This window comes from Macaca fascicularis, chromosome 12 (assembly GCF_037993035.2).
Source record: "Macaca fascicularis isolate 582-1 chromosome 12, T2T-MFA8v1.1".
Taxonomy (NCBI): Eukaryota; Metazoa; Chordata; class Mammalia; order Primates; family Cercopithecidae; genus Macaca; species Macaca fascicularis.
The window spans coordinates 128,634,556-128,654,552 of record NC_088386.1 but is presented as its reverse complement, the minus strand read 5'-3'; the positions used below and the strand labels follow the sequence as shown (position 1 = coordinate 128,654,552).

Here is a 19,997-nt window from a genome sequence, read left to right as displayed (position 1 = left end):
AAATGATCTACAAAATAATAAACTATAAATGTCTAAAGCTTAGAAACAGCAAAGTAAAAGTGTGTTAACCTTCATAATCAGCTATTCATTTATCTGCCTTCCTTCCAGTCCTATGTCAACCAAGCAGACTCCAAGGGAGATTATCATGTTCTTACTTGACCCTGACTCCCTGCTCCCCCACCACACAAAAGGTGCAAACCAGACTAAAACTGAGGTAAACTTAGTACCCTCCTGGTCTCTTTTTTTGGGGGGGGGGATAGTCTCGCTCTGTCGCCCAGGCTAGAGTACAGTGGTGCGATCAAGGCTCACTGCAAGCTCCGCCTCCCACGTTCACACCATTCTCCTGCCTCAGCCTCCTGAGTAGCTGGGACTACAGGTGTGTGCCACCACACCCAGCTTTTTTTTTTTTTTTTTTTTTTTTGTATTTTTAGTAGAGACAAGGTTTCACCATGTTAGCCAGGATGGTCTCATCTCCTGACCTCATGATCCGCCTGCCTTGGCCTCCCAAAGTGCTAGGATCACAGGCATGAGCCACTGCGCCCAGCCCCTCCTCACCTCTTAAAACAACTGGTGATTCAAAGAAAACATAACTGTCGGGCATGGTGGCTCACACCTGTAATCCCAGCACTTTGGGAGGCAAAGGTGGGTGGATCGCTTGAGCCCGGGAGTTCAAGACCAGCCTGGGCAACGGGGCAAAACCCTGTCTCCACAAAAATATACAAAAATTAGCTGGGCATGATGGTGTGAACCTGTAGTCTCAGCTACTAGGAAGGCTGAGGTGGGAGGATCACTTATGCCATGGAGGTTGAGAATACAATAAGCCGCGATTGCACCACTGCACTCCAGCCTAGGCAAAATAGCAAGACCTTGTCTCAATTAAAAAAAAAAAAATTAAAATAAAAAAAGAAAACACACTTTAACATTTTAATTTTCTGAAATTAGAATGAATCTTAAAACTGATGCCAAGTTACAACTGCTACTGGCTGGGTGTGAGTTGTGTTACAGCTGTCTGAACAAGGGCCAATTTTTAAATTGCCACTTTAAATGTCTTCAAAATAATACGATTCTATAGCAAACCTAAATTTATTGTATAACAGAAAAGAAGCAAATACAGCCATGGAATATTAGTGAAGTAACTATTCATCATTCAGAGAATGATTCCAAGTGATTTACAGGACCTCAGAAAGAAAGGAGGGAAAAACCATACAAGCCAATGGAGTCTGTTATGGTTTGCTATTGATATTGATACATGACACTGCACAACCCATATGACCACATGCAGAAGCCCTGAAGTACTAAAAGGGGTTAAAAACTAAACAGCTTATATTGCTCTTAAAATCTTCACAAACATCAAATGACTAATTTTTAAATTGATTACAGAATAATAGAGCATTGTCTTAACTACTGCATCACCAATACTTTGAATGACTGGTGGGGAGAGGGAGGAAGAAAGCACAAGGAGACTTCTATAATGCCAAGTTGAAAAGCGATTTAGAAAAGTCAGACTCTAAATACTCAGATATCTTAGGACTATCTTAACAAATGTATTTTACTTCTATTTTCATTTTCATACATGCAATAAAAGGATACACTATATAATAAAAATCCATTCTTATTTGCTAAATAAGTTTAAAAGAGCTTTTTTTAAAAATATAAAATAATTCTAACAAGAAAAGCCTGTGCCAGATGCAACGGAGTCTTCTTGGCAGTATTCCTTTCTTTCTCAGTAATGCACAAAATGATTAATCTTATAGTTGACACATGTTAAGATTCAATTAAAATTATGGTACATTTTAATTGAATGTAATGAATGAATGACTTGTCAAGGTAGCAATGATCAGACCCCAGGAAAGGTGCCCACTGTTAAACTAAAACAGGTATCACTGCTTACAAATCAGCCTTATGACCTTTTGTAACATAAATCAATTCAGTGTGTTTTCGAAAAGTATGTGGACCTATCTGGATGACAAATAGAACTGAAGAGACTACATCAACTAGAGCTGTAGAGACAACATCAACTGTAATGTTTTTCTTTAATACTAAACATCCTGAAGGCACGGTTTTACCACCATTTTAAGCCCCATCTAGCCAAACGTTTTAAACTCAAACCTGTAAAGGATTCTAGAGCATTGAATAATGGCTCTGCATTTATAAAGCAAGTCAGGATTTAAATCAGACTGCATTTATAAAGCAGGTAAATCTCAACTAAAATTCAAAGTATTTGCTATTTGTGAAAATACTAAATTCATTGTTAGTGATTCAATATTTTCCCCTTTAACTTATTACAAGGCCATCACATATGCCCACATAGGTTCTGCAAAGCACAAAACTCCAGGGTCACTATTAACACAAATGATACAGATGAAGCCCCTACAGGCAGCAGTCTTGAAATATAAACGAAGCCCCAGATTTAAGCAGCATCTAAGGAACAACAAGCAAGGAAATCCTGTTTGGGTCCACTTTATCGTTGCACCTATAAATCTTTAAGTACTGCAAAACTACTACAATGCACAACCATTAAGAGCTCACAAGATTTTTCACTGTCTTGAGCTGGGAAACCAACTACCATTTACAACATGGTTTCCATAAGAAAATTATTTCCTAATGTAAAGACTTGTTTTTTTGTTAAGACTGAGTCTCACTCTATTGCCCAGGCTGGAGTGCAGTGGCACTCTGCACTTGGCTCACTGCAACCTCTGCCTCCCAGGTTCAAGTGATTCTCCTGCCTCAGCCTCCTGAGTGGCTGGGATTACAGGCGTGCACCATCACACCCAGCTAATTTTTGTATTTTTAGTAGAGACGGAGTTTCACCATGTTGGCCAGGCTGGTCTCAAACTCCCAACCTTAGGTGATCCACCTGCCTCAGCTTCCCAAAATGCTGGGACTACAGGCATGAGCCACCGCACCCGGCCCCTAAAGTAAAGATTTCTGAAGAACTCTTAAAAACCTAAGAATATTTTTTTCCTTTCTCAGCGCAAGGTGCCCACAGTTTGCGCTCTTTCTGCTGCTCCCCAGGTCTCAGATACAGCTGACACCATGGATTTTGGAGACCTGAAAAGTCCTGCCGGCCTCCAGGTGCTCAACAATTACCTGGTGGACAAGAGCTACATCGAGGGGTATCTGCCATCACAAGAAGATGTGGCAGTATTTGAAGCAAAGCCTACCGCCTGCTGACTTGTGTCATGCCCTTCGTTGGTATAATCACATCAAGTCTTACGAAAAAGAAAAGGCCAGCCTTCCAGGACTGAAGAAAGCTTTGGGCAAGTATGGTCCTGTGGATGTGGAAGACACTATAGGAAGAGGAGCTAAATAGTAAAGATGATGACATTGATCTCTTTGGATCTGATGGGAGGAGAAAAGTGAAGAAGCGAAGAGGCTAAGGGAAGAATGCCTTGCACAATATGAATCAAAGAAAGCCAAAAAACCTGCACTTATCAAGTCTTCCATCTTACTAGATGTGAAACCTTGGGATGAGAAGACAGTTATGGCGAAATTAGAGGAGTGCATCAGAGGCATTCAAGCAGATGGCTTAGTCTGGGGCTCATGTGAACTAGTTCAAGTGGGATACGGAATTAAGAAACTTCAAATACGTTGCGTAGTTGAAGATAAAGTTGGAACAGATATGCTGGAGAAGCAGATCACTGCTTTTGAGGACTATGTGCATGCAGTCCATGGATGTGGCTGCTTTCAACAAAATCTAAAATCCATCCTGGATCATGTCATTTAAATAAAAGCTTGAAAGGTTAATTAAAAAAAAAAACCTAAAAATAATAAACCAAGTGATTTAATTATCAAATAAAGAGACCTGCATTACTCAGAACAGTGTTCTCTGCTCATTCTTCTTTATGATTCAAAACAGGAAATCGAAGAGGCATGAATGCTGGAGAAATCTAAATTATGCACTTAAAAATACTGTATTCTCTTAATTCTGAGTTGCTCATCCCAGACAGCTCCTTCCAAATCAATTTCAATGAGTCCAGGTTTAATGTATTTACATGTACTGGAGGCATGGTCTTACACTCTGCCTCTAAATTATAAATTAGTTGGAATGGAAACTGTGCATTATCTCTGAATAGTCTTTTCTAAGGATGTAATGAGGTATTCAAAGGAGCTTAGGGCAACATTTTAAGCTCCAACTATCCAAAAGTTTTCAGTTTAAACTCCTAGAAGACTTGTGACCTTTAGAAAACAGCTCTGGAGGCCAGGTGCAGTGCCTCACACCTGTAATCTCAGCACTCTGGGAAGCGGAGGGATGAAGATCACTTGAGCTCAGAAGCTCAAGAACAGTCTGGACAACACGGCAAAAACCTCACCTCTACACAAAATACAAAACTTAGTCGCGCGTGGTGGTATACTCCTGTAGTCCAAGCTACTTGGGAGGCTGAGGTGGGAGGACTGCTTGAGCTCAGGAGGTCGAGACTGCAGTGAGCCCCTCCAGCCTGGGCAACAGAGCCAGACCCAGTAAGGAAAAGGAAAAGAAAAGAAAAAGAAAAGGGAAAGAAAAGGGAAAAGAAAAGGGCTCTGAGTTTATAAAGCAATTCAGGATTTGAACCAGACTCTGGACGCTCTGCTCCATCATGCTATCCTGCCTCTGCAGACTGTCTTTTGTTGAAACTATGACCTCCCTTTTCCTCCATTACCAGCACTATCCTGGTATTTCTCTGCCCATCTTTATTTCCCTCTAAATTACAGAATGGCAAAGAGGACATGCAGACAGTAGGAGTGTCATTTTAACAACAGCAATTAAAAATCTGCCCACAAATTTCTAACTGGCCACTGGCTGGGAGAGATGATCCCACCCCTGCAATTAATCACAAATCTGATTTTTCTCTCCCATGGCCAATGTGGCATGGGATCAACAACTGATCACATCATCAAGGCACTACTGTTTTCAGTTTACTGGTCAGCCAGTCTCAAAAGCCCAGATCATCTGAAACTCTCTCTACTCCATCCCTTATATCCAGTCATTTCGTCTCAAATTTAGCCTACTTCTCCTTTAAGATGCCTCTTGCATTCCTCTTTCATTATAGTCCAAACTCTATTAATGCATGTCTGGATTATTATAACAAAAGTTCTCATTCACTTCCCTGACTGGGCCTCAAGATCAATTTTCCTAAGGCACCTTTCTGATCATGGCCTATACTCCTCTAAAAAAGTCCAAACACACCTACTATGTACCATCAATCTGACAACTCATGCCTCCCTCCCCAACTCAATCTCCTATTGTTTCACCTCCCAACTCAAGGCCAAATGAGAACTTTCTACTGTCCACTGAATTTTCCTTCCTCTTTAGTTGTGCTATGACATACCCTTCCCCCAGAAGCCCGACCTCCCTCCCTTAGAATGGCTCGTACAAAACCAAGGATCTATTCAAACACCCACTCCATAAAATAGTTCCCAAAGCAGTAAAAGCACTGCTCCCTCTGGAAAGGAAAATCTAAAACACAGGATAACATAAATGGAATGGAATCTACAGGACTGAATGTTGGGGGTATTTTTCAAACATGTATTATAAAGCTTAAAAGGAAGCAGAAAACAGCAAAATGAATTTGGGGGGATGGATACTGAGGATGGTTTTGAACAAAATAAGTACAAGGTGCTTGAGGAGGTATCCAAAAGACCTAGAGTTGAAGAGTAGTCATAATAGAAAGATACAGATTTAATGGAAGTGAATCCATAAAGTTACAATCAAAAATTGAATAAGGCTACCCCAAAGCAGAAATCTTAAGAAAGAACAAGAACAAAGCCTCAGCAATCACTGTACAGGCTGATACAGGAAGAAAGAGAAAGACCACAGAGGTAGAGATCTCTAGCCCAAACCTTTCACTAAACTCAAATTCACTGACTCTCATCTTCTCCCCCGAGGTACTATTCTCACCACATTCTCTATAACTAAAATAGAACCCATACTAACCTCCAAGAAGTTCACAATTCCTCTTGCCTCTCCGCTATTCCCATTTCCTGAGGTAAAGATGTTAACAGACCAGTGTGTATCCCTCCATACTTCACACTCAAACATGTTCATATATATGTGGTGGGGAAAGGGGATTAGCTATTTGCTATTATAAAGCAAGAATCATACTATATACCTTATTCTGAGACAGGCAATTATCTCAATATATTTGCATGGACAAACTTCTAATAAACAGATACAGAGTTAAGTTGCAGTTTTTAAAAGCTAAAATGGGCCGGGCACAGTGGCTCATGTCTGTAATCCCAGGACTTTGGGAGGCCAAGAAAGGTGAATCAAGTTGAGGCCAGGAGTTCAAGACCAGCCTGGCCAATATGGTGAAACCCTGTCTCTACTAAAAATACAAAAAACTAGCTGGGTGTGGTGGTGCACGCCTGTAATCCTAGTTACTCAGGAGGCTGAGGCATGAGAATCATTTGATCCCAGGAGGCAGAGGCTACAGTGAGCTGACATCGCACCACTGCACTCCAGCCTGGGCAACAGAGCAAGACTCTGTGCCAAAATAAAAAAAAAGCAAGCTGTGTAACATTCCATAGAAATGGATAACTTTTACTTTTTTGCCTTTATGAACAATGCTGCAATAAACAACCTTTTATTCATATATTTATGCCTTTATCTCTACTAGACAGAATTCTAAAATCACAGTTGCTTAGTGTATAATATGATTTCTTTACAGAAAATTAAAGTTCACCTAAGTGATAGTCCTCTAGAAAGAGGAACTGGAAGTATGGAGTGGGCAAGATCTATCTTCCATTGAGTTACCTTTTTGTACTTTTGAAATCTTGTCACGTATATTTTAAAATAAATTTTCACCTAGAAGAAATCTCAAATCCTCAAAAGCTACAGGACCTATTCAAAAATTAAAAAAAAAAAAAACCAACTATTTTATTTATTTATTTTTTAACTTTTATGTTTTTGAGACAGGGTCTCACTGTTACCCAGGCTGGACGTGAACTCCTCAGCTCAAGCAATCCTCCCACCTCAGCCTCCCCAGTGGCTGAAACTATAGGCATGCACCACTGTGGCTTATTTACTTTACTCTTTTTAAAACTTTTAACAAAGGGTATTTGGGGATGGGGAGAAGGGTGTGCTCCCATATGAATTTTTTTTTTTTTTTTTTTTTGAGACAGAGCCTTGCTCTGTCACCGGGGCTGGAGTGCAGTGATGCAATGTCAGCTCACTGCAATCTCGGCCTCCCAGGTTCAAGCAAGTCTTCTGCCTCAGCCTCCCCAGTAGCTGGGATTACAGGTGCCAAACACCACACCCAGGTAATTTTTGTATTTTTAGTAGAGACAGGATTTTGCCATATTGGCCAGGCTGGTCTCAAACTCTTGACCTCAAGTGATCCACCCGCCTTGGCCTCCCAAAGTGGTGGATTACAGGTGGATTACAAGTGTGAGCCACGGTGACCAGCCTCATCTTGCTTACTTTTTAAACTCCAAACTGCAAAAAGTTAAAAGCCATTACTACTACTGGCCACCTGAAGGGCTGGCCAAAGGATCGATGTCCTAAACTCTCCCAGTCCCAAACTTTTACTAGTAGCCCCAACCTATTCTACAGAGTAACACACTTCATATACAGAAATATATAAGTAAGAGCACTGGCCGGGCGCGGTGGCTCAAGCCTGTAATCCCAGCACTTTGGGAGGCCGAGGCGGGCGGATCACGAGGTCAGGAGATCGAGACCATCCTGGCTGACACGGTGAAACCCCGTCTCTACTAAAAAATACAAAAAACTAGCCGGGCGAGGTGGCGGGCGCCTGTAGTCCCAGCTACTTGGGAGGCTGAGGCAGGAGAATGGTGTGAACCCAGGAGGCAGAGCTTGCAGTGAGCTGAGATCCGGCCACTGCACTCCAGCCTGGGCGGCAGAGCGAGACTCCGTCTCAAAAAAAAAAAAAAAAAAAAAAGTAAGAGCAGATTTTCTAAACAGAATCCCATGAAATAATTTCTTTGATCCAATACAAAAATCTAATGGATACTGCTAATATTATCTGGTAACCCCAACCAGATTACTTGGATGCATTATGAACAAGGAATACAATGACAACTCCTGCCCTCAAGGCGCCAGTCTAATTAAAAAAACAATGAGTACCACCTGATAAGGACTACAATGAACTATGCAAAGTGGGAATACTGGGAAGATTATCCTAAAATGAGAAGCATAACACTGAAGATCTGTTGAATTATAGTATTTGCTAGCATTTATTGAGAGCTAACTATGTGCTTACTAAGAGTTCAAAGTGCTTTATATGTATTCTTTTAATTTGACATAGATTCTTTGGCCCAATTTTGTAGATGAGGAAATGAGGCACAGAGAAAAGTTAAGCAGCTTGCACAAGGTCAAATCGTATTATAAGGACTCCAAAAACCAGACACTAAGAATGAGGCAGTCTTTAAGGGTAAAGGGGGAGAGGGAGAGGTGCAGGAAAGGGTAAAGGAGAAAGACCTACGTTCTTTTGGAAGATAATTTGTTCAACAGGCTAAAAAACTAATGTGAAGACTGGTAAAACAGTGGCTACATCACAAAAGTCTTTGCATTTCATATTTCCAGGATAAAATTTGTACTTTAGAAAGATGACTGAGGATAGTTACTTGGAGGAGAATGAATTCGATCTAGTAGGGAAGAGTGAGGTGATGAGTAACTAAACTTCACTAACATGAAAGGATACCAACAACATATTAAGTGTTCAAGGCAAGTTACAGAATACAGAGAATATGATTATATTTAAAACATTTTAAAATACATTGGATATATATAGATATGCCCCAAAATGTTAATACTTCTAAGTGGTAGGATTGTGGATAATTCTCTTTTCCTATTAAGTTTCTAATTTGTGCATACAACAAAGATGGTAGTGGTACATTTTTTTTAAGGAAAGTATTTGAAAGTTGCAAATATTAGGCCAGGTGCCGTGGCTCACGACTGTAATCCCAAAGCTTTAGGAGACTGAAGCAGGAGGATTATCTGAGGCCAGAAGTTTGAGATCAGCCTAGGCAACATAGTGAGAGCTCATCTCTACAAAAAAGTAAAATTTTAATTAGCCAGGTATGGTGGCACTTGCCTTAGTCCCAGCTACTTGGGAGGCTGAGGTGGATGGTTTGAGCCTAGTTCAGGGCTCCAGTGAGCTACGATAGCACCACTGCACTCTAGCCTGGGTGACAGCGAGACAGTCTCCAAAAGAAAAAAAAAGTTTCAAATATTTAAGTCAAAAAAGAGAAAGACTGAAAATTCTTCATTGGCTTCAGAAACGAACTCACTGATGACCTGCAAGAATGCAGTTAGGAGTACCGTGGGGGACAAAGCCAGATGTCAATGGAGTGAGGCATGACTGGGAGGTGAGGAAGGGAAGACCACAAATGCAGTCAACTCTTTCAAGAATCTTACATGTGAGGCCGGCACAAGCCCATGCCTATAATCCCAGCACTTTAGGAGATCAAGATGGGTGGATCACTCGAGGTCAGGTGTTCGAGACCAGCCTGGCCATCATGGTGAAATCCTGTCTTACTAAATATACAAAACAAAACAAAAAACAAAATTAGCCGGGCATGGCGGCGGGCGCCCGTGAATCCCAGCTACTCAGAAGGCTGAGGCAGGAGAATCTCTTGAACCCAGAAGGTTCAAGGCGGAGGTTGCAGTGAGCTGAGATCACACCACTGCACTCCAGCCTGGGTGACAGAGCAAGACTCCATCTCAAAACTAAGAATCTTAGCTGTGGAAGGCTGGGTGCAGTGGCTCACGCCTGTAATCCCAGCACTTTGGGAGGCCAAGGCGGGAGGATCACCTGAGGTCGGGAATTCAAGACCAGCCTAACATGGAGAAACCCTGTCTCTACTGAAAATAAAAAAAATTAGCCAGGCGTGGTGGCAAAACCCTGTAATCCCTGCTACTCAGGAGGCTGAGGCAGGAGTATCACTTGAACCCAGGAGTCGGAGGTTGTGGTGAGCTGAGATAGCGCCACTGCACTCCAGCCTGGGCAACTAGAGCTAAATTCCATCTCAAAAAAAAAAAAAGAAAGAAAATGGCCAGGCGCGGTGGCTTACGCCTGTAATCCCAGCACTTTGGGAGGCCGAGGCAGGCAGATCACGAGGTCAGGAGTTTGAGACCAGCCTGGCCAGTATGTTGAAACTCCTGTCTCCACTAAAAATTAAACTCCCGTCTCTACTAAAAATACAAAAATTAGCTGGGTGTGGTGGCGTGCGCCTGTACTCCCAGCTACTTGGGAGGCTGAGGCAGAAGAATCGCTTGAACCCAGGAGGCTGGGTTGCAGAGAGCCGAGATCATGCCACTGCACTCCAGCCTAGGCTACAGAGCGAGACTCCACCTCGAAAAAAAAAAAAAAAAAAAAGATTCTTAGCTGTGGGAGAAGAGAAATAAAGTAGAATGGAAAGAAAATTTCCATTTTTTTATTTTAGATATATCCCCAGTGAAAAATTACTAGCAGAGTCAAAAGGTGAAGAAACAATTCAACAAAAATGTAATCTCTGAGAAGATTACATTCTCAGAGATTGTAATGAAATCTCTCAGAGATCTAAATGAAATCTCTGAGAAGGCAGGAAGTATGAGGGTTTCACAGAACAAATAGAAACAAAAACGACTCCTATCTACTTATAACCAGAGGAAAGTAGATCCAAATGACTTAGAATGCTTCCAAGGTTATGTAGGGTTTTACTGAAGGGGGTAGGGGAATTTAAAAGGAAATTGAGACCAAGCTAATGCCCATGCCTGGAATCCCAGCACTGAGGCTGAGGTAGGCAGATTGCTTAAGCCCAGGAGTTTGAGACTAGGCTGGGAAACACAGCAAGATCCTGTATCTACAAAACCTACATAAAAAATAATTTTAAAATAAACCAACAAAAACAAAAATAAAGGAAACGGAAGGGAATTCATCAAACTGATGGCTTCATCTTTTCAGAAAAGTAGGTAAACAACACAGAAGATAAGGTAGGGTTTGAGGAAACTAAAGAAATTGATAGCTGCTGTGTTCTATGCTAGAGATTTTTTTTCTTTTAATAAACTTGAGAAATAATTATAGATTAAAAAGTTACAAAGATAAAACAAAAAGTACCGTCAGTTTCCCCTAATGTTAACAACTTAGGTTACACAATACTTTGTCAAAACTAAGAAACCAACATTGGTACATCACTATTACCTATATTTCAGAGTTTATTCAGATTTCATCAGTTTTTCCAACAACATCCTTGTTCCGTGCCAGTCTCCGATTCAGGACACCTTGTTGCACTTAGCTACAGTATCTCTAAAGACCCAATAAAGATAGAGAAGTGATATGGTTAGGCTTTGTGTCCCCACTCAAATCTCATCTTGAATTATAATCCCTATAATCCCCACGTGTCAAGGGAGAGACCAGATGGAGGTAACTGAATCATGGGGGCAGTTTCCCCCATGCTGTTCTTATCAGATCTGATGGTTTTATAAGGGGCTCTTCCTGCTTCCGTTGGCACTTCTCTCTCCTGCCACCTTGTGTAGAAGGTGCCTTGCTTCCCCTTCTCCTTCTGCCATGATTGTAAGTTTCCTGCGGCCACCCCAGCCATGAAAAACTGAGTCAATTAAACCTTTTTTTTTTTTTTTGAGACGGAGTCTCGCTCTGTCACCCAGGCTGGAGTGCAGTGGCCAGATCTCGGCTCACTGCAAGCTCCGCCTCCTGGGTTTACGCCATTCTCCTCCCTCAGTTTCCCGAGTGGCTGGGACTACAGGCGCCCGCCACCTCACCCGGCTAGTTTTTTGTATTTTTTGTAGAGACGGGGTTTCACTGTGTTAGCCAGGATGGTCTCGATCTCCTGACCTCATGATCCACCCGTCCTGGCCTCCCAAAGTGCTGGGATTACAGGCCTGAGCCACCGCGCCCGGCCAAACCTCTTTCTTTTATAAATTACCCAGTCTCAGGCAGTTCATTACAGCAATATGAAAATGGGCTAATACAAGAGGGAAGCTAATCTGCAAGGTTGTGGGCTTCTTTCTCCAACGTAGCAGCCTGGGTATGGGGCAGAGAGCCCACAGGAAACCAGGGTTAGGGTTTTGTCAGCATGGTAAAGGGAAGAATAAGAGGCAAAGTAGAGAGTGCTGGCAGAAGTGTGATTTAGACACTATGGGGAAGGGTGTAAAAACAGAAGAGAGTTGACAAATTTAAGATGTTGGTAATGCCAAAAAGCAAGTACAGTAGGAATAAAAATGAATGCACTACCAGAACTGGAGATGAAAGTAAAAGACAAGAAACCAGGTACCTGGGAGGACTGGATGGATCAGCTACATAGACTCTAAAGTAACCTCAGGATAATGGCAGAGAGGAAAATAGAAAAAACAATGAATCAAAGGGTAAGACCACAGGGTCCTTTTCTGATACTAAGGAAGGGAAGAGAGATGCATTGTCAGACAGCATGAACTTCAGAAGAAAGAGAGTTTTGCACAAAGATAGAGAAAAAATGGCTAACCTGACCATATATGATCTATCACCTAAACTAGAAAATGTATGAAAGGATACTAAGAACCGCATAGAGGAACAGCAGCAAGCTAGGCAGAAGAGCCACACTAATCAAGGAATAGAATGAGCCTGTGAATGGAGAAGGATGAAGACCCTGATTCTGCATCCTGACATATCACAGTGCAAGAAAATCAGGCCGGGTGCGGTGGCTCAGGCCTGTAATCCCAGCACTTTGGGAGGCCGAGACGGGTGGATCACGAGGTCAGGAGATCGAGACCATCCTGGCTAACACGGTGAAACCCCGTCTCTACTAAAAAGTACAAAAAACTAGCCGGGCGAGGTGGCGGGCGCCTGTAGTCCCAGCTACTTGGGAGGCTGAGGCAGGAGAATGGTGTGAACCCAGGAGGCAGAGCTTGCAGTGAGCTGAGATCCGGCCACTGCACTCCAGCCTGGGCGACAGAGCGAGACTCCGTCTAAAAAAAAAAAAAAAAAAATCTACTGTTAACCTCAGAGGACTAAAGGGAAGGTAAGATTACCAGGGCAGATGGGCTTCAGTTACCACAAGAAAGCTGAAAAACATCTTATGAACACGAGGGAGAGGTTTAACACAAAAATAACATTTCAGAGAATTCAAGAGGAAAGTCTTAGGAATTAAACAAGAGATTTGGTCAAGGGAAGAAGAAACTCTGAGTGGTATGAAGATCAGACTACAAAAAAGGATGAATAAATAGAGAGACTTTCATTCTGGACAAGGACAGATGATGACAGGAATGCATCGCATAGTGGAACTGGCAGGTCTCAGGAATTCTGAGAACTTACCCTCACATCTCTGAGGAAGGAGTCAGAAAAAGACAGTGCCTCTGAAGGAATGTGGGCAAAATATTGTTAGTTCTGAGACCACTCTATTAGCATACCTTTCTCATGCTGAAAGCAACTCTGACAGAGAAGATAATCGGGTTCTTCCCTCCCTCTTCTGGCCTTTTCTCTTTGGCTATTCCAACACTAGGGATAAGGACTTCAAAGAAAGTTCTATCGCATATTTTAAAGACATGACTTAAAAGCAGCTGAGAGGCAGGGCGCGGTGGCTCATGCCTGTAATCCCAGCACTTTGGGAGGCCAAGGTGAGTGAATTTCTTGAGGCCAGGAGTTTTGAGACCAGCATGGCCAACATGGCAAAACCCGGTCTCTACTAAAAATACAAAAACTAGCCAGTCGAGGTGGTTCATGCCTGTTATCCCAGCTCTTCAGGAGGCTGAGGCAGAATTGCTTGAACCTGGGAGGCGGAGGTTGCAGTAAGCTGAGATCATGCCATTGCACTCCAGCCTGGACAACAGAGTGAGCCTCCGTCTCAACAACAACAATAAAAAAATTACACTGTTGGTGGGAGTGTAAACTAGTTCAATCACTGTGGAAGACAGTGTGGCAATTCCTCAAGGATATAGAACTAGAAATACTATTTGACCCAGTGATCCCATTACTGGGTATATACCCAAAGGATTATAAATCATGCTACTATAAAGACATGTGCATACGTATGTTTATTGTAGCATTATTCACAACAGCAAAGACTTGGAACTAACCCAAATGTCCATCAATGATAGACTGGATTAAGAAAACATGGCACATATACACCATGGAATACCATGTGGCCACAAAAAAGGATGAATTCATGTCCTTTTTGCAGGGACATGGATGAAGCTGGAAACCATCATTCTGAGCAAACTATCACAAGGACAGAAAACCAAACACCACACGTTCTCACTTACAGGTGGGAATTGAACAATGAGAACACTTGGACACACCGTGGAGAACATCACACACCAGGGCCTGTCATAGGATGGGGGGCTGGGAGAGGGATAGCATTAGGAGAAATACCTAATGTAAATGACAAGTTAATGGGTGCAGCAAACCAACATGGCACATGTACACCTATGCAACAAACCTGCACGTTGTGCACATGTAGCTTAGAACTTAAAGTATAATTTTAAAAAAAACAGCTGAGAGAATATTTCTACATAACTGCTTTTTCAGACTTTGTCCATTACTCAAAATTACACATAAGTGACTTCAAGTAATATATTCCTTATGCAATAATACCAATAAGCTGTCTTCTTGAATAAATTGTATCCTTGTACTTGGCAGTGAATATTATATAAGCTAGACTTTTTGTCAACTTCTAAATAACTGAGCTAAATTTAGACCTTACTATAAGTTATTTTATCTGATTATTAGTATAATGATTTTTCTTTTTCTCCCTATATTTTTCTATAATTTTCATGACTTCCTCTTTAAGACTGTTCATCTCCTCTTTGGGACCTCATCTATCACTTTGTGGGCCTAAGTATATTTTCACAGGAGAAAAAAGAAATCAACCTAGGTCCTTCTTATTGTTGAGTTTATTATAAAGAAAAGACAGACTCTGACCTCTCCCTCTTAGCCTGCCATTTTCTTACAGCCTGGCACAGCCTAGAGGAACGAAGCAACTTCTGATCTCAGGAAATCACTTTCAACAAAAAAGGTAGCAAATCTACATAGTAAGTCCCATGTGGGTAAAATCAGCAAGAAGAAGCCAAAGCAGATGCTGAGTCAGACTCCAGCACAGTGTCTGATACTTCAACTTTGACAGTGTTCCCGAATACTGCTTCCCAGAAGTCTTGAAGACAGATTAGCTACCACCACTATTTCACTAAGAACTCAAAACATACATACCTTTGAAAATCCCCTGGATCTTTATTATAAAAATTATGTGGCCAGCACGGTGGTTCACACCTGTGATCCCATCTACTCGGGAGGCTGAGGCAGAAGAATTGCTTCAACCCAGGAGACAGAGGTTGCAGTGAGCTGAGATCACGCCACTGCACTCCAGCCTGGGCAAAAAAGCAAGACTCTGTCTCAAAAAAAAAAAAAAAAAAAAAGTGCTACTACAAATCTCTACTTCCTAGCTACACAAAACTTACCCAGAAAAAATATGGTGAAATTTGGGATGGAATCCAGCCAGTACTATGTATAGTCTGCCACAAGACTAACACAGAATGAATACCAAGGAACCTGAATCTGCCCCCATTCCCATTCCCTACCTACGTTTTTCCAAAAGCTGAAAAAAGACCAACTCCTCTAGCACTCTCCACATATACTAAACAAATTAGTAGTTCTGTCCCCACTACAGCAGTCAGTGATTTTTAGTTTAGCCAGACATGAATTAAGATAACACAAGATTAATAACTTTATTAGTGCAAATTAGTTCAACTACTTCAAAAAAATTGGCAATATCCATTAAATCTAAACTGTATGCCTACCCTGTGATCCCATAACAAACTGCTACACATACGCCCAAGGGAACTGAAGTTCTATTTCTACCAAAAGACAAGAGATTCATAGTAGCTTTATTTATAATTGTCAAAAACTGACATTTGGGTATTACGTCCATCAATGTAAACGTACATCAACAGGCAAATCAATCTGCAGTATACGCACATAATGAAATATTACTCAGCAATTTTTAAAAAAGAACCAGTCGGGTGTGGTGGCTCACGCCTGTAATCCCAGCACTGCGGGAGGCTGAGGTGGGAGGATCACGTGAGGTCAGGAGTTCGAGACCAGCCTGGCCAACAACGGTGAAACCCTGTCTCTACTTAAATTACAAACATTAGCTGGGCAAGGTAGTGGGCACCTGTAATTCTAGCTACTCGGGAGGCTGAGACAGGAGAACTGCTTGAACCCAGGAGGCAGAGGTTGTAGTGAGGTTACAGTGAGCCAAGATCATGCCATTGCACTCTAGCTTGGTCAGAGTGAGACTTCGTCTCAAAAAACAAGTAACAACAAAAAAAATTACTGATATTCACAATGATACTGCGAAATCACCCAGACACCATGTTTAGAAAAACAAGCTGGCTAGGAAAAAATATATACTGTATGATTTCTTTTATGTGATGTTCAAGAAGAGTACTATGGTTTGGGTATTTGACCCCTACAAATCTCATGTTGAAATTTGATCACCAATGCTGGAGGCAAGGTCTAATGGGAGGTGTCTGGATTATGGGCAGATCCCTCATGAATGCCTTGGTGCCACTCTCACAGTAATGAGTGACTCCTTACTTGATTTGTTCCCAAGAGACCTAGTTGTTAAAAACAGCCTGACACCTCCCTCCTCTCTCTCTCTCTTGCTCCCCTCACCATGAGATCTAAACAAACTGGCTCCCCTTTGCCTTCCACTATGAGTGGAAGCAGCCTGAAGCCCTCACGAGAAGTAGACGTTTCTTGTACTGCCTACAGAACCATGAGCCAAATAAACTTCTTTTCTTTATAAATCACCCAGCCTCAGGTATTCCTTTATAGCAACACCAACAGACTAAGACAAATAGATAATAAATGGTGACAGATGTCAGGAACGTACTCATCATGGGAAGAGGGGACTACTACACAGGAAGGAGAGGGAAGTGGAGTGCTGGAAAAGTTCGCTATCATGATCGAAGTGGTGACTACAAAAGTATATACACATGTAAAAATGTATTGAACGATAAACTTCACATTTGTGCATGTATTTACCATATTTTACATATCAATTATTATTATTGTTTCTTAGAGACAGTGTCTCACTGTTGCCCAGGCTAGAGTGCAGGGCTGCACCCATAGCCCACTGTAACCTCAAACTCCTGGGTGCAAGCGATTCTCTTGCCTCAGCCTCCCAAAGCAGTGGGATTACAGGTATGAACGACTAGGCCCAGCTCCAGTTGTTTTTAATAAAGGTTAAATAAACCATAAATGGTTTAGCAATTACAAATACTGCAAGGCCAAGCATGGTGGCTCACGCCTGTAATCCCAGGACTTTGGGAGGCCGACGCAGTTGGATTACTTGAGTCCAGGAGTTTCAGACTAGCCTGGGAAACATGGCAAAACCCCATTTCTACAAAAAAAAAAAAAAATTAGCTGGGTGTGGTGGTGCACACCTGTGGTCCCAGCTTCTGGGGAGGCTGAAGTGGGAAGATCACCTCAGCCCAGGAGGTCGAGGCTGCAGTGAGCTGTGATCGTGACACTGCACTCCAGCCTGGGATACAAAGTGAGACCCTGGATCAAAAAAACTTCAGTGAGCATGAAACAAAGCTATCTAAACTATTTTATTTTATTTTATTTTTTATTTTTTGAGAAGGAGTCTCGCTCCGTCGCCCAGGCTGGAGTGCAGTGGCGCGATCTCTACTCACTGCAAGCTCCGCCTCCCGGGTTCACGCCATTCTCCTGCCTCAGCCTCCCGTGTAGCTGGGACTATAGGCACCCGCCACCGCACCCGGCTAATTTTTGTATTTTTAGTAGAGACGGGTTTTCACCGTGTTAGTCAGGATGGTCTAATTTAATATGTTATCGGAAGACATGCATTTTAAATAGTTTAGCCGGGCGCGGTGAGCCACCGCGCCCGGCTAAACTATTTAAAATGCATGTCTTCCGATAACATATTAAATGCATTCCCTGCTTAAATTTTTGCCATTAAAAAACAAAATAAAAAAACACCGGTCAGGCGCGGTGGCTCATGCCTGTAATCCCAGCACTTTGGGAGGCCAAGGCGGCAGATCACATGAGGCCAGGAGTTCAAGACCAGCCTAGCCAACATGGTGAAACACCATCTCTACACTAAAAATACAAAAAGAAATTAGCCGGATGTGGTGGCACATGCTTGTAATCCCAGCTAGAAGGGAGGACTGAGGCATGAGGATTGCTTGAACGCGGGAGGTGGAGGTTGCAGTGAGCCGAGATTGCGCCACTGCTGTCAGAGTGATGGAGTAAGACTCTGTCTCAAAAAACAAAACAAAACAAAAAACACCATTATCTTGACAAAATAATCTTCAAATCTGTCAGCTCCTAAGACCATAAAAAGGTCTACATTCAAATGAAGCAAGACTCATGTACTAGGCTAAAAGAATGTAGATCTTTGAATGCTTTTTTTCAAATGTCAGAAAACAGCTAAGTAAGAAGATGAAAAGGAAAAAGTCCAAACATGAGGGGGACCCACATTACTTATAATAGTAAAAGACTGGAAGCAATCTTGTAAAAGTGGCACATTCGCTCAACAAAAGACAGCTATCGTAACATCTGCACACAGTATAGTTATATATATGTCCAAAAAAAGGTGAAAAGAACACAAGACAAAGGAATATTAGTGAGGTGAAATTAATGACTTGCCCGCTACTCTCAAAACTTGCAATAATATTCTTTCATTACTTTATAACAAAATGTATTTTAATTATCACAAAAAGCAGAGGCCTGGCCTGCTGAAATACTTTTACAGTCCCAACATAAATGTCATAGGAAGTTATCACTCTTTTCAACTTTAACTTGGTTTAAAAAGAATTTTAAGGTTTAAAAAAAAAAAAAAAAGGAAAGTCTTCTCCCATCTACTATAGCAGAAAACACCTTTTCCTTATGCCTCCATCTAATCTGGCGATACTAAATCTCTTCACTAATAAATACACCAACATTTTTGAGTAATTTTTAAAATATGATCTGTTAACACATTTACTGACGACAAAACCTCATGAAGCAAACTTAGGCTTCAATACTCACTTTATTACTAAACATTTTACCTAAGGAATTAACAAAGAACTTTTTTTCCCCCCCTAGAAAGCCAACAAAAGTCCAAGGAATTGTCTACACCTACCTGGCCCATACACTATACATAAAACCTTGCAAAACATTATTTCTATGTGAATTATCCTTTCTATGGCATGTCTTCAAAAAAATTACAGATACTCTGCTGCCTTTTCTCCTTCCTAACAGGAATTTAAATTTCTATTTATAGTATTGTGATAAACACTGCAACCCAATACAATTCTGAATCCTTACCTATGCCATAAAATTAAGGTCAGCTTTATTCTAATAGCCCAAAACTGAGGACAATCCAAATGTTCATAAATAATATTATGAACAAATACTGTAAAGTCATACCTTGGAATATTCTTGACATTAAAAAACAAACTATTTGCATGCAGCAATATGGATGAATCACAGATAATTATGTTAAGCAAAAGATGCCAGATCCTGCAGCCATAAAAAAGAAAAAGATCATGTCCTTTGCAGGAACATGGATGGAGCTAAAGACCATTATCCTTAGCAAACCAATGCAGGAACAGAAAACCAAATACTGCATGTTCTCACTTAAAAGTGGCAGCTAAATAATAAGAACACATGCACACACACAGGGAAACAACACACACTGAGGCCTCTCAGACGATGGAGGGTGGAGAGTGGGAGGAGGGAGAGGATTGGGAAAAATAACTAATGGGCACTGATCTATACAACAAACTCCCATGACACATATTTGCCTATGTAACAAATCTGCACATTTACCCCCGAACATAAAAGTATTAAAATAGGGGGAAAAAAATGCCAGACCTAAAAATGATTTCCATTTACATGAAATTCTAGAAGATGCAACTATTAATCAGTAAGTCACAGAAAATAGTGGTAGAGGAGGAAAAATGACTACAAAACAGCTGGGGGAAACTTCTGGGGATAATGAAAATGTTACATATCTTGATTCCAGTAATAGTTACATCAGTGTGTGCATTTTTGAAAACTCATCAAAATGTACACTTAATGAGC

At 41.5% G+C, this 19,997-nt stretch overlaps 1 protein-coding gene and 1 pseudogene across 12 annotated transcripts in view; one reads left to right on the top strand and one right to left on the bottom strand.

The window, feature by feature from the left end:
- GIGYF2 (GRB10 interacting GYF protein 2) overlaps positions 1-19,997 on the bottom strand; it is a 165,486-nt gene that overhangs the window by 127,732 nt on the left and 17,757 nt on the right. For 2 of the 12 annotated variants that reach the window (XM_065526260.1, XM_065526259.1), the window contains one exon: positions 11,121-11,225. The exons of the other annotated variants lie outside the window; for them this stretch is intronic. The gene's annotated coding sequence lies outside the window, so the exon portion shown is untranslated. The remainder of the gene's footprint in view (positions 1-11,120; positions 11,226-19,997) is intronic. 12 annotated transcript variants of the gene reach the window in all.
- LOC102147299 (elongation factor 1-beta pseudogene) lies at positions 3,037-3,701 on the top strand (annotated as a pseudogene).